The following is a 14,085-nucleotide window of genomic DNA, read 5'->3' as shown; positions in this document are numbered from 1 at the left end:
TTTCTAGTGGGAAAGCTTTCAACTTTTCCCCATTCCATATAATGCTGACTGTGTGTTTGTCCTATTTACTTTTTATAATTTTGAGATATGTTCCTCCTATGCCTAGTTTGCTGACGATTTTTATCATGAAAGTGTACTGGATTTTATGCAGCTATTGAGATGATCATATGGTCTTTGTTTTTTGCTTCTGTTTATGTGATGAATCACATTTATTGATTTATGTATGTTAAATAATTCTGACATTACTAGGATGAAGCCTAATTGATTCTGGTAGATTATTATGGATTTTCTTATGTCAGATTCAGTTTGTTTGTTTTATTGAGGATTTTTACATCTATATTCATAAGTAATTTTGGTCTATAGTTTGCTTTTTTTTTGTTTTTTCTTTGTTAAATCCTCTCCTGCCTTTGGTATCAAGATGATATAGATTTTGTGGAATGAATTGGGAAGGATTCCTTCCTTATTGATGTTGTGCAATAAGTTCTACACATTCAATGTAATCCACATCAGAATACCAATGTTATATCTTATACATTTAGAACATGATAATTCTATTCTTTGTTTTGAAACAGAAATGGGTCAGAATATCAAAAACAGTCTTAAATGGAATGGAACCATCAAATTACCAGACTTCAAACTATACTACAATGTTATAGCAGCCAAACAGCATGATATTGACACAAAATAGAGACATTGAACAATGGAACAGAACAAAGAATACAAACCTACAATCATCCTTACAGCCAACTGACCTTTGAAAAAACAGACAATATACACTGGGGAAAAGAATCCCTATTCAAAAATTGGTGCTGGGAAACTGGATAGTCACATGCAGAATGAAACAGAATCATTATCTCTCACCATTCAGAAAATTTAGATCAAAATTGAAAATAGACTTAAGGTAAGGCAAAAAAATTATGAGAATTCTAGAAGAAAATGTGCAAAAAATTCATCAAGATACTTAGGAAAATAATTTATGATCAAGACCCCAAAGGCAACTACAGCAACAAACATAAAGAAAGGAAACTTGATTAGATTGCAAGACTTCTGAACAGCTAAGAAAATAAAAGAGCAAATAGACAACTTACAGAATAGAAGAACATGTTTGCAAACTTTATCATATATATATCATATATATATCAGATATATATCATATATATGTATATATATCTGATATATATATGTGTATATATATATATATATCAGATAAAGTGCTGATATCCAGAATCTGCAAAAACTCAAGCTAATCAGCAAGGAAAACAAACAAAAAACCCTAGCCCCATTAAAAAGTAGGTAAAATCATGAACAGAAGCTTTTCAAAAGTAGATGGACAGATGGTGAAAAAACAAGAAAACATCCTCAATGTCACTAACCATGAAGGAAATGCAAATTAGCAACACAATGAGATAACACCATACCCTTGTCAGAATGACTTTCATGAAAAAGTTCAAAAATGGGCCAGGCTCATGCCTATAATCCTAGGTCTCTGAAAGGCTGACTGGGATGATTGTCTGAGCTCAGGAGTTTGAGAGCAGACTGAGCAAAACAAGACACCATCTCTACTAAAACTAGGAAAAAATAGCTGGGCATTGTGGCAGGTGCCTGTAGTCCCAGCTACTCAGGAGGTTTAGGCAAGGGAATCACTTGAGCTCAAGAGTTTGATGTTGCTGTGAACTATGACAACGGGGCACTCTACCCAGGGTAACAAAGTGAGACTCTGTCTCAAAAAAAAAAAAAAAAAAAAAGTCCAAAATATTAGATGTTAACGTGAGTGCAGGAAGAAACACTTCTATACTGTTGGTGGGAATTCCAATTAGTCCAGTTATCCATAGTTTTCTAGGGAAATTCCTTAACCCTTCAATAGGGCCAGACATATGATTTTCTTAAGGCTAAATCCTTTACTCGTGCTAAATGCTGTCCCAGACTCTAATGGGAAAGCCTTCCTGAGAAATCTCATTAACCATATAGATACTCACAATAAGTTTCAGGAGGAATCACATATGTGGAAAATAAGAGAACTAGAGAAACATATGGAAGATGCTTACCACGGGAAATGGTGGTAAGGGAAACATTACCCAGCAGCTCAAGCCAGGTGCATAGTGATGGTTTTCATGAGGAAAGTCAAAGAGATTACTGAGGCCAAAGAATGACATGTCTGAGCCACTAGAAGATGATACCCGTATGTCTGGCATATGAAGCTAATATGCTAGACATATTAGCTAGCTTGCTCACTAGTGTCTGTAACTCTTTATAACCACTGTGACCCCAAGCCAACTGGTACAATATAGAGGTACATGACATACCTAATGGGCAAGCTAAATGAAATGAAATGACAAAAACATCTAGAAAAGAGTCAAAATTCATCTGTAACAATGATAAAAATTATGTAGTAAAGTTTATTAAAAGATACCAGTTAATATAATATTTTAATATAAATATATTTTATTTAGAGATGACAAAGTTAAAAAATACCCAAGAAAAAGATAATGTAAAGGTAAAAAAATAAAAACAAACATGATGTTATAATTAGTAGAATACAAAGCAGAATAATGAAATAGAAGTGCATTGGAACCAGAGTTGGATCGAGATGTTAGACATTGTTGTGAGAAGTACTCCAGGAAGTGTAAATAGCAGTTTCTAGGATTCTAAACAAATAAAGTGTTGAAGTGGTCCCATAATAGGCAGAAGTCCAATTGAAAGAGGAGGCCTAGGCCCCATATGTGGAGTTATTTACCCATATCTAAAATGCCAGAAACTTCTGGGAATATATATCAAAAGTCAGAACTCAAAAGACAATCTAGCATTATAGAAGTAAGGCAAAGTTTGCCAAACAATTTCTTTGCCTGCTAAAAACTGTGAATGCTAACCTTCAGATAAAGTACCAACACTCAGCAGAAGACCCACGGTCAGTTACTTACTTGGAACTTTGGGGAAAAAAGGGTCCTCTTTAGTTTTTAAAACAGTAACCGATGTTCTTTCTCAATTGGCACTGCTCTATCTGGCTAGACTTCCTAGACCTAATGCTTGCTTCCACTTCTCTAAACCTGAACATACTTTGACAACTCCAGTAAGGGAAATATAGTAATTCCTTGGTCTGTCTCCTTGTGAGTCCATTAAAAGAACAGGGACAGAGCTGATCTGGGAGGTTGACCATTTTGTATTATAGTCTGCTGTAGCTCCGCTGGCTGAAATAAAACCCCTTCCTCTTCTATCATCAGTGTTTGGGTGACTCCCTGTCCACTTTTTCTCCCACAAGGCCTAGATTTCTGCTACACAATATTCCTGGTAGCCAGAAAGCATGATAGAAAAAACTCAAATATGTTTGAAGATGTAGACTTGGGCACACCCGGATGACTTATTCAGGACAATAGCCACTTCTACTACACAGGATTAAGTGGAAATATCTCCTATAAAGCAGGACAGCATGAACTATAAGATTACCAAAAAACAAAAAATCTGGCAAAATTTCAGTGAGGAGCCTACTGATTAAAGCAAATGAAAACCTCCCCTCTATGCTAAGAGCAGCCCAGTATAAAATACAGCTTAAACAAATCCTTTCCTAAGAGCAAACATCACGAAATGTATGGTACACAAAATCTGTAGTATGTGTACTAAAGCATTGTAATTCTTCACAAAAGTGCATAAAAGAAGTTGAATGGCAGTCTCCATACAGCCTCATGTACAGTCTATTGAAAATAATCACCAAGCTTAAAGCTACCCCAGTAGGGCTTTTATTGACGTTTGTTTATTTTGTTGTTTGTTTTATGATGATTCTGTTGCTTTTGCTTCTTAATACTGAGAAGGATGGGGGAAATAACTTGAAATGCAAGTCCATCCTTGTCTTTCCACAAAAATTTGGGAGCAGGACAATAATGCTCTTGTGCTCATATGATTTAAAAGTCACAGAATTGGAAAGCGTGATGGCTCATGCCTGTAATATTAGCACTCTGGGAGGCAGAGGTGGGAGGTTCACTTGGGATCAGGAGTTTGAAAACAGCCTGAGGCCCTGTCTCTACTAAAAATAGAGAAACTAGCCAGGAGTGGTGGCCAGTGCTTATAGTCCCAGCTACTTGGGAGGCTGAGGCAGAGGGATTGCTTGAGCCCAAGAATTTGAGGTTGCTGAGAGCTATGATGATGGCACGACACTCTACCCAGGGCCACAAGAGTGAGACTGTCTCAATAAAAAAATAAATAAGGTCAGGTACAGTGACTCACGACTGTAATCCTAGCACTCAGGAAAGCTGAGGTGGATAGATGGCTTGAGCTCAGGAATTCAAGACCAGCCTGAGCAAGAGTAAGACCCTGTCTCTAAAAACAGTTGAGCATTGTTGTGGGAGCCTGTAGTTCCAGCTACTGGGAAGGGTGAGACAAGAGGATCTCTGGAGTACAAGAGTTTAAGGTTGCTATGATGCCATGGCACTCTATCCAGGGCAACAGTGAGGCTCTGCCTCAAAAACTAACTAAATAAATAAATGGATTAAAAATAACTCAGGAGCAAGCCGAGGGCCTAATGTGAAAGTTAAGTTTTATTTAGGAGTTGTAGAAAATCTACTCCCAGACTGAGCAGTGACTAGTTCTCCCTGAGGAGTCCAGCTCCCCAGGGTTAGAGTGGTTAGCGCCTCTACTTAAGCAATGGGTTAATTATAGGCTAAACACTGGGAGGAATAATCATGTTATTTCTTGGAACGAATTGTTTTCTTAGAGTTAGGGTGACACCCTCCTTTTGACTAACTATGTTCAAAGTGACTGCGTTGTGATGATAGATACGTGAGGGAAGTGGGAGGTTTCCTTAGAAACTTGTATGGTGATGCAGGCATAATGAAGTCACAAGGTCAAAAATCAGTCAATGCCACCACCATTTTGCTGTTAACCAGTTGGAACTTGTTCTGTCTCCCATCCTGTTTTGATCAGGGTGTTTCAAGAATTCCTGACTCAGTGAAGTAATGCCTCCCACTGCTCCAACTTATAACCGGCAGTATCCCACTTTGGAGCAAAAAGCAGTTTCTTCTCTTCAGTAGGGCATCTTGAGAGAGCCACAAAGTTTTTTTTGTTTTGTTTTGTTTTGTTTTGTTTTCTGCAGTTTTGGGCCAGGGCTGGGTTTGAACCCACCACCTCTGGCATATGGGGTAGGCACCCTACTCACTGAGCCACAGGCATCACCTGCAACAGAAGTTTTTAAACCTTGACAAAAGCTTTATTCCCAGAAATTTCATTGGCACTTTTCTTCTTATACACACTTCAGTCTGTTTCCAAAGTGCTATCCATTCCAGCCAATATGTGTATTGATCACACATGTAATTCTCTCTCTGAACACTCACGGCAAGGGAATATTGACACAAATGTTCAACAAACAAATGTAAGCCAATGTCTCTAAGGCCCTCTAAGTACGTGCCTATTCTCAGTGAGAGGAGAAGTTTGCCACTGCTCCAGCATATAACTGGCAGTATCCCTCTCAGAGGGATACTATCTATTCCATCCAATAGATGTATTGATCACACATGTAACTCTCTATCTGTCTCAATGTTACATATAATAAAATGCTGCTATGAGACAAATAAAGCCTCCATGCTAACAGAATAAAGCCAAAACCAAGATCACCTTCTCCATTCTTCCACTGTCCGAATGTCCTCACATGGACCTCATTAGTGGAAACCAAATCACAGGTGAAATCGCAGATATGCTGAGTTTACATACGTAGATTTTAGCTTTACAAATTTAACACTGAAAAGCACATTTGAACGTGGTATAAACTATGACAAGCACGCCAATAACAATAGTCATAACAAATGTATTCGTTATTGCAATATAAATTTAGTGTTTTCACTTAACTTATTTTTTCTCTTTTAGTATTTTGTGTCAATTTCCTGTCCATATATGTATGCCATAAATACGTTTGGTTTCTTTGCCATCTTATTTTTATTAATATTCCTTGTTTACAACTTCTTTGCTTTTCCTCTATCTCACTCTCTGTTCTTAATCAAGGGTTTGTGTGTTTGTGTGTTTGAGAACTCTTGGTTTTTTTAGATGTTTGGAATACTGTTCTAGTAAAAGCAAAATTAATAGTGTACTTCAGTGTTTCTACATCAATTATTGACTATCATTTAAGGGGAAAGAAGAGTTAATTTTCACATTCTATTTCCCTCCTCACAATGTATCTGATTTATTTTTAGTTATATTATTCATATTTTGGAAAACCTTTAAGAATACCATAGTGCACAGGTAGTTTAATGATATATTCATAATTATGTCTCTGTTAACTGGATTATGAGCTTAATACCTGAATGGTTTGTTTTGCCAAGGAAGATACTATGTGAAGTTACAAAGGAATAGGAAGACTTCCCAGTAGGAGTTGTCCTTACTCATAATTTCCACATTCATCAAAACAAAAGTTGGATTTTTTTATTTTATATTATTACTCACATTGTAGTGTTTTGCGGCATTCCTGTATTTTTAGTCATGCCTTCATTTGTTGGTGGTATATAGTCATATTTGGGCTACTATTAAATGATTCTAAGTCTCATCATAAACTTTCTAAAAATAATTTCTCCATCAGTTTGTAGGGCTAACATTTGTCTTCATCCAGTTTTATTTATTTATTTATTTATTTTTTGTCTTTATATATATATATATATATATATTTTATTGTTGGGGATTCATTGAGGGTACAATAAGCCAGGTTACACTGATTGCAATTGTTAGGTAAAGTCCCTCTTGCAATCATGTCTTGCCCCCATAAAGTGTGACACACAACAAGGCCCCACCCACCTCTCTCCTTCCCTCTTTCTGTTTCCCCCCCATATCCATAATTGTCATTAATTGTCCTCATATCAAAATGGAGTACATAGGATTCATGCTTCTCCATTCTTGTGATGCTTTACTAAGAATAATGTCTTCCACGTCCATCCAGGTTAATACAAAGGATGTAAAGTCTCCATTTTTTTTAAAGGCTGAATAGTATTCCGTGGTATACATATACCACAACTTCTTAATCCATTCCTGGGTTGGTGGGCATTTAGGCTGTTTCCACATTTTGGCGATTGTAAATTGAGCTGCAATAAACAGTCTAGTACAAGTGTCCTTATGATAAAAGGATTTGTTTCCTTCTGGGTAGATGCCCAGTAATGGGATTGCAGGATCAAATGGGAGGTCTAGCTTGAGTGCTTTGAGGTTTCTCCATACTTCCTTCCAGAAAGGTTGTACTAGTTTGCAGTCCCACCAGCAGTGTAAAAGTGTTCCCTTCTCTCCACATCCACGCAAGCATCTGCAGTTTTGAGATTTTGTGATGTGGGCCATTCTCACTGGGGTTAGATGATATCTCAGGGTTGTTTTGATTGGCATTTCTCTAATATATAGAGATGATGAACATTTTTTCATGTGTTTGTTAGCCATTCGTCTGTCGTCTTTAGAGAAAGTTCCATTCATGTCTCTTGCCCATTGATATAAGGGATTGTTGGCTTTTTTCATGTGGAGTAACTTGAGTTCTCTATAGATCCTAGTTATCAAGCTTTTGTCTGATTGAAAATATGCAAATATCCTTTCCCATTGTGTAGGTTGTCTCTTTGCTTTGGTTATTGTCTCCTTAGCTGTACAGAAGCTTTTCAGTTTAATGAAGTCCCATTTGTTTATTTTTGTTGTTGTTGCAATTGCCGTGGCAGTCTTCTTCATGAAGTCTTCCCCCAGGCCAATATCTTCCAGTGTTATTCCTATGCTTTCTTGGAGGATTTTTATTGTTTCATGCCTTAAATTTAAGTCCTTTTTCCATCTTGAATCAATTTTTGTGAGTGGGGAAAGGTGTGGGTCCAGTTTCAGTCTTTTACATGTAGACATCCAGTTCTCCCAACACCATTTATTGAATAGGGAGTCTTTCCCCCAAGGTATGTTCTTGTTTGGTTTATCGAAGATTAGGTGGTTGTAAAATGTTAGTTTCATTTCTTGGTTTTCAATTCGATTCCGAGTGTCTATGTCTCTGTTTTTGTGCCAGTACCATGCTGTCTTGAGCACTATGGCTTTGTAGTACAGACTAAAATATGGTATGCTGATGCCCCCAGCTTTATTTTTGTTACTAAGAACTGCCTTAGCTATACGGGGTTTTTTCCGGTTCCATACAAAACGCAGAATCATTTTTTCCAAATCTTGAAAGTACGATGTTGGTATTTTGATAGGAATGGCATTGAATAGGTAGATTGCTTTGGGAAGGATAGACATTTTAACAATGTTGATTCTTCCCATCCATGAGCATGGTATGTTCTTCCATTTGTTAATATCCTCTGCTATTTCCTTTCTGAGGATTTCATAGTTTTCTTTATAGAGGTCCTTCACCTCCTTCGTTAGGTATATTCCTAGGTATTTCATTTTCTTTGAGACTATGGTGAAGGGAGTTGTGTCCTTATTTAGCTTCTCATCTTGACTGTTATCGGTGTACACAAAGGCTACTGACTTATGGACATTGATTTTATATCCTGAAACATTACTGTATTTTTTGATGACTTCTAGGAGTCTTGTGGTTGAGTCTTTGGGGTTCTCTAAGTATAAGATCATGTCGTCAGCAAAGAGGGAGAGTTTGACCTCCTCTGCTGCCATTTGGATTCCCTTTATTTCCTTGTCTTGCCTAATTGTATTGGCTAGAACTTCCAGCACTACGTTGAATAGTAAAGGTGACAGAGGACAACCTTGTCTGGTTCCAGTTGTAAGCGGAAAAGCTTTCAGTTTTACTCCATTCAGTAAAATATTGGCTGTGGGTTTGTCATAGATAGCTTCAATCAGTTTTAGAAATGTGCCACCTATGCCTATACTCTTCAGTGTTCTAATTAGAAAAGGATGCTGGATTTTATCAAATGCTTTTTCTGCATCTATTGAGAGGATCATGTGATCTTTATTTTTGCCTTGTTAATATGGTGGATAACGTTTATGGACTTGCGTATGTTAAACCAGACTTGCATCCCTGGGATGAAGCCTACTTGATCATGATGAATGACTTTTTTGATGATAAGCTGTAATCTATTGGCTAGGATTTTGTTGAGGATTTTTGCGTCTATGTTCATGAGTGAGATTGGTCTGAAATTCTCCTTTTTGTTTGGGTCTTTTCCTGGTTTTGGTATCAGGGTGATGTTTGCTTCATAGAATGTGTTGGGGAAGATTCCTTCTTCCTCAATTTTTTGGAATAGTTTCTGCAGTACAGGAATAAGCTCTTCCTTGAAGGTTTGATAGAATTCTGGAGTGAAGCCATCTGGGCCAGGGCATTTTTTGGTTGGAAGATTTTTTATTGTTTCTTTGATCTCAGTGCTTGAAATTGGTCTGTTCAGGAGCTCTATTTCTTCCTGGCTTAGTCTAGGGAGAGGGTGTGACTCCAAATATTGATCCATTTCTTTCACATTGTCAAATTTCTGGGCATAGAGTTTCTGGTAGTATTCAGAGATGATCTCTTGTATCTCTGTGGGATCAGTTGTTATTTCCCCTTTATCATTTCTGATTGAGGTTACTAGAGATTTTACTTTTCTATTCCTCTTGAGTCTGGCCAATGGTTTATCTATTTTATTTATTTTTTCAAAAAACCAACTCCTTGTTTCATTAATTTTCTGAATAATTCTTTTGTTTTCAATTTCATTGATCTCTGATTTGATTTTGGATATTTCTTTTCTTCTACTGAGTTTAGGCTTAGATTGTTCTTCTTTTTCCAATTCCATAAGATCTCTTGTGAGATTGTTGATGTGCTCTCTTTCTGTTTTTCGAATGTAGGCATCTAAAGTGATGAATTTTCCTCTCAAAACTGCTTTTGCAGTATCCCACAGGTTTTGGTAGCTTGTGTCTTCATTGTTGTTATGTTCAAGGAAGTTAATGATTTCCTGTTTTATTACTTCCTTCACCCATCTGTTATTCAACAGAAGATTGTTTAGTTTCCATGCCTTTGTGTGGGGTTGAGCATTTTTGTTAGAGTTGAGTTCCACCTTTAGTGCCTTATGTTCTGAGAAGATACAAGGTAAAATTTCAATTCTTTTGATTCTGTTGATATTTGTTTTGTGTCCCAGGATATGATCAATTTTGGAGAATGTTCCATGGGGTGATGAGAAGAATGTATATTCTTTATCTTTGGGATGGAGTGTTCTATATGCGTCTATCAAGCACAGTTGTTCTAGGGTCTCATTTAATTCTCTTATATCCTTGTTTAATTTCTGTTTAGAGGATCTGTCCAGCTCTGTAAGAGGAGTGTTAAGGTCCCCTGTTATTATGGTATTCTCAGATATCATATTGCTCAGACTGAGTAAGGTCTGCTTCAAGAATCTGGGAGCATTTAAATTGGGTGCATAAATATTTAGAATTGAAATGTCTTCTTGTTGTGGTTTTCCCTTGACCAATATAAAGTGACCATATTTGTCTTTTTTGACTTTAGTTGCTTTAAATCCACATGTATCTTAAAATAAGATTGCAACTCCTCTTTTCTTCTGAATTCCATTTGCCTGAAAAATTGTCTTCCAACCCTTGACTCGGAGCTTTAATTTGTCTTTTGAAGCCAGGTGTGTTTCTTGCAGACAGCAAATGGATGGCTTGTGTTTTTTCATCCAGTCAACCAATCTATGTCTCTTCAGTGGGGAATTCAAGCCATTAACATTTATTGAGATAATTGATAAGTGTGGTAGTATTCTATTCGTCTTATTTGGTGAGAGTCCATTGCTTAGTTTTATCTTTTGCATCAGTGTGGAGGTTAGGTTCTGTCCTTTGATTTCTGAGTTCTTACTTTGCTGCTGATCCATTGTGGTTTTCAGTGTGCAGAACAGGTTGAAGTATTTCCTGTAGAGCTGGTCTTGTTGTGGCAAATTTCCTCAATGTTTGTATATCCGTAAATGATTTGATTTCTACGTCAATTTTGAAGCTTAGCTTAGCAGGGTACAGAATTCTAGGCTGGAAATTGTTCTGTTTAAGTAGATTAAAGGTAGATGACCATTGTCTTCTTGCTTGAAAAGTTTCATTAGAGAAGTCTGCGGACAATCTGATGGATTTGCCCCTGTAGGTCAACTGGCGCTTACTCCTGGCAGCTTGCAGAATCTTTTCTTTTGTCTTGACTTTGGACAGGTTCATCACAATTTGTCTTGGAGAAGCTCGGTTAGAGTTGAGGTGACCTGGGGTCCGATAGCCCACTGAAAGCCGTGTGTCAGAATCTTTGGTGATTTTGGGAAATTTTCTTTTATAATATTCTCTAGTATGGCTTCCATTCCTCTGGGGCATTCTTCTTCCCCTTCTGGAATTCCTATAACTCGTATGTTGGAACGCTTCATAAAGTCTCATAATTCTGACAGTGAACATTCTGCTTTCTCTCTCTTCTTTTCTGCCTCTTTTACTATCTGAGTTATCTCAAGAACTTTGTCTTCTACCTCTGAAATTCTTTCTTCTGCATGGTCTAACCAGTTGCTGATACTTTGCATTGCATCTTTAAGTTCTCTGATTGACTGTTTCATTTCCTTCAGCTCTGCTATATCCTTTTTATATTCTTCATATCGTTCATCTCTGATTTGATTCTGTTTTTGGATTTCCTTTTGGTTATTTTCCACTTTATTAGCAGTTTCCTTCATTGTTTCCATCATTTCTTTCATTGTTTTCAACATGTGTATTCTAAATTCCCTTTCTGTCATTCCTAACATTTCTGTATAGGTGGAATCCTCTGCAGTAGCTACCTCATGGTCCCTTGGTGGGGTTGTTCTGGACTGGTTCTTCATGTTGCCTGGAGTTTTCTGCTGATTCTTCCTCATGGGTGATATCTTTTATCTGTTTCCTTGCCCTAATTTTCCTTTCACTTCCTCTTGCTCTTTAAGTTCTCATGCCTGTGGACTAAGGGTTACAGGACCAGAAGTGTGAGAAGGTTTAAGAGCAAAAAAGGGATGAAAGAAAGGAGGACCGAGTGAAGGAATATTGACAAAAAGAAGAGAGGCACAGAAAGAGGGAGACAGAGCAATATAGGTGTACAGTAGGGTACTTTGATACAACCTTAAAAAAAAGAACACCTTCTGGGGTGCCCAGTTGGGTGGTTCCCTTGAGATCAGCAGCTCTTTGCTAACCTGATCAGACACAGTACCCCACCTCCACCAAGTAGAGAGGAAAGACAAAAATGCTATAAATCAAACCAAAACAAGCAAACAGAAAACTTTACGGGATAAAATTGGCTGGAAAAACCAAATAATAGCGGTAGAAACACTAACAAAAATGAAGTTGTAATTATTGAAATAGGCAGCCATGGGAAATTATAATTAAACTAGAAAAATTGAGAAAGAAAAAGGATCTGTATGGAGAAGGTTGAATTTAAGAAACAAAACAACAATCCACAACATCAAAATAAACAAAAAAAACAACCAAACCAAAAAAAAAAAAAAAAAAAAACAAGAAAAAAAAAAGCAGTATGTATATGTTATTGAATATTGTCTGGGCAACAAGTGGTCTTCTGGGGTATGAGATGTTAATCACAGTTCTGATACGACTGGAGGCTGCTAGTTTCTCAAACCCCAGCAGGTAGACACCCTGAATCTCTCTTCAGCCCACTTAAAAGGCACTTTGAACTTGTTCACTTACTGAGCAGAAGCTTTCTCAGGGATGTGCTTGTCGCTGGAATCACTGCTGAAGTGGCTATCTACTTACCCTGTGTGCCATAACCGGTCTCACTCTGACCCTGAGGGTTAGGGCTGCAAGGCAGCTCAGACCCCGCCCTTAGGCTACTTGGTCGCTGGGTCACCAGCTCCCACCCAATTCCAGCTCTGCGACCCTGAGGGCAGAGCTTGCCGGGGCAGATCGCTCACAATGTCTGCCTGTGACCCAGAGCCAAACACTATTAGCTCCGTCTGCCTCAGCGGCTCAGACTGGGGCCCTAGACAAAGGCCAAAGTTCTCCGCACTCCCGCTCAGGCTCTCCCCAAGGCACTTCAGCTGAGTGCCAAGTCCAAAGACACCAAAACAGTTCACAGGTAAGGCCTTTCTGGTTTGCAGTCTTGCTGCTACTGAACTTACAGTTGCGGGCGGGTTCAGACGGATTGAACACACGCGACCACTTGCCAGTTTTCCACTGTTTTAGTCCTCCTCTTGGGGTCCAGAAGTCTCTCGCTGACTCCCTGTATCCTCTCAGGGGTGATGATAGGCAGATCCCACCAGCCAGAGATGCCTGGAGTCCTTCATCCAGTTTTATTAAGAAAAATGTATGGGTGTTCTATTTGTAAAGCATTCTGTATTTGAAATTCCTTGTCTTCCTCAAAACTGGAAGAATTGTTGCTGTTTTAAAAACAATCCACACAAATATTAGTAAATACTGTATTTGCCTCTGCATTGGTGACTTCATGTTTTTGCTCAGATTTTCAAGAAATCATTGAACTTATTCTCATAGTCCCATATTTTAGTAGATATCTAGATAAATACAAATGTTCCAGTATATCACATTTTAAAATGATACACTTGAGTATATTTTCATTCTGTTCATTTAGTTCAGTTTTAAACATAGTAATTATATCTTGGCATTTTTTTCTTTTCCTTTTGTTTTTTAACCTTCAATTTTTATGTTTTATTTTCCGTCACGAAGAAAAGCCTCTTTCGCAACTGTTTAACCTTTTTAGTTGATATATTGTTCATTTGTTTTTAGCGTTATTCTTTTTATTTTTATTGTCCATTTAATACACAAGTTTTCTGGCTCAATGTTGATTTCTGTTTTTGTTTTCATACACTCAATGGATGATTTATGTTGTTAACCATTCTGTGTTTGTACAATTACATGCACTAGTTTGAATGAGGATCAGTCTTAACAGAACTCTGGTTATTTAGACAAAAATACACATATTAATATACTTATTACATATTATTTAAGGACATCGCTGTCATAATCTGATAAATATAGAAAAGATAAAGGAGAGAAGTTTTTTTCCTCAAGAGATTGGTTAATATTTGGACATCATTACAAGTATAAAGGTATTACTCTTTTCCATGGTTGTAGCAGAGGTCTTGGAAAATACAGGCAGAAAAATTCTCATTGTGTTTTAGTGAACTTCTTTCAGAGAAGTACACATTGTTAAATTTTTATTTCAAGGAAAATAATTTTTTATAATGTTGCAGAATTTTATTG

Source organism: Nycticebus coucang, chromosome 20 (assembly GCF_027406575.1).
Source record: "Nycticebus coucang isolate mNycCou1 chromosome 20, mNycCou1.pri, whole genome shotgun sequence".
NCBI lineage: Eukaryota > Metazoa > Chordata > Mammalia > Primates > Lorisidae > Nycticebus > Nycticebus coucang.
This window is presented reverse-complemented; position numbering follows the sequence as displayed.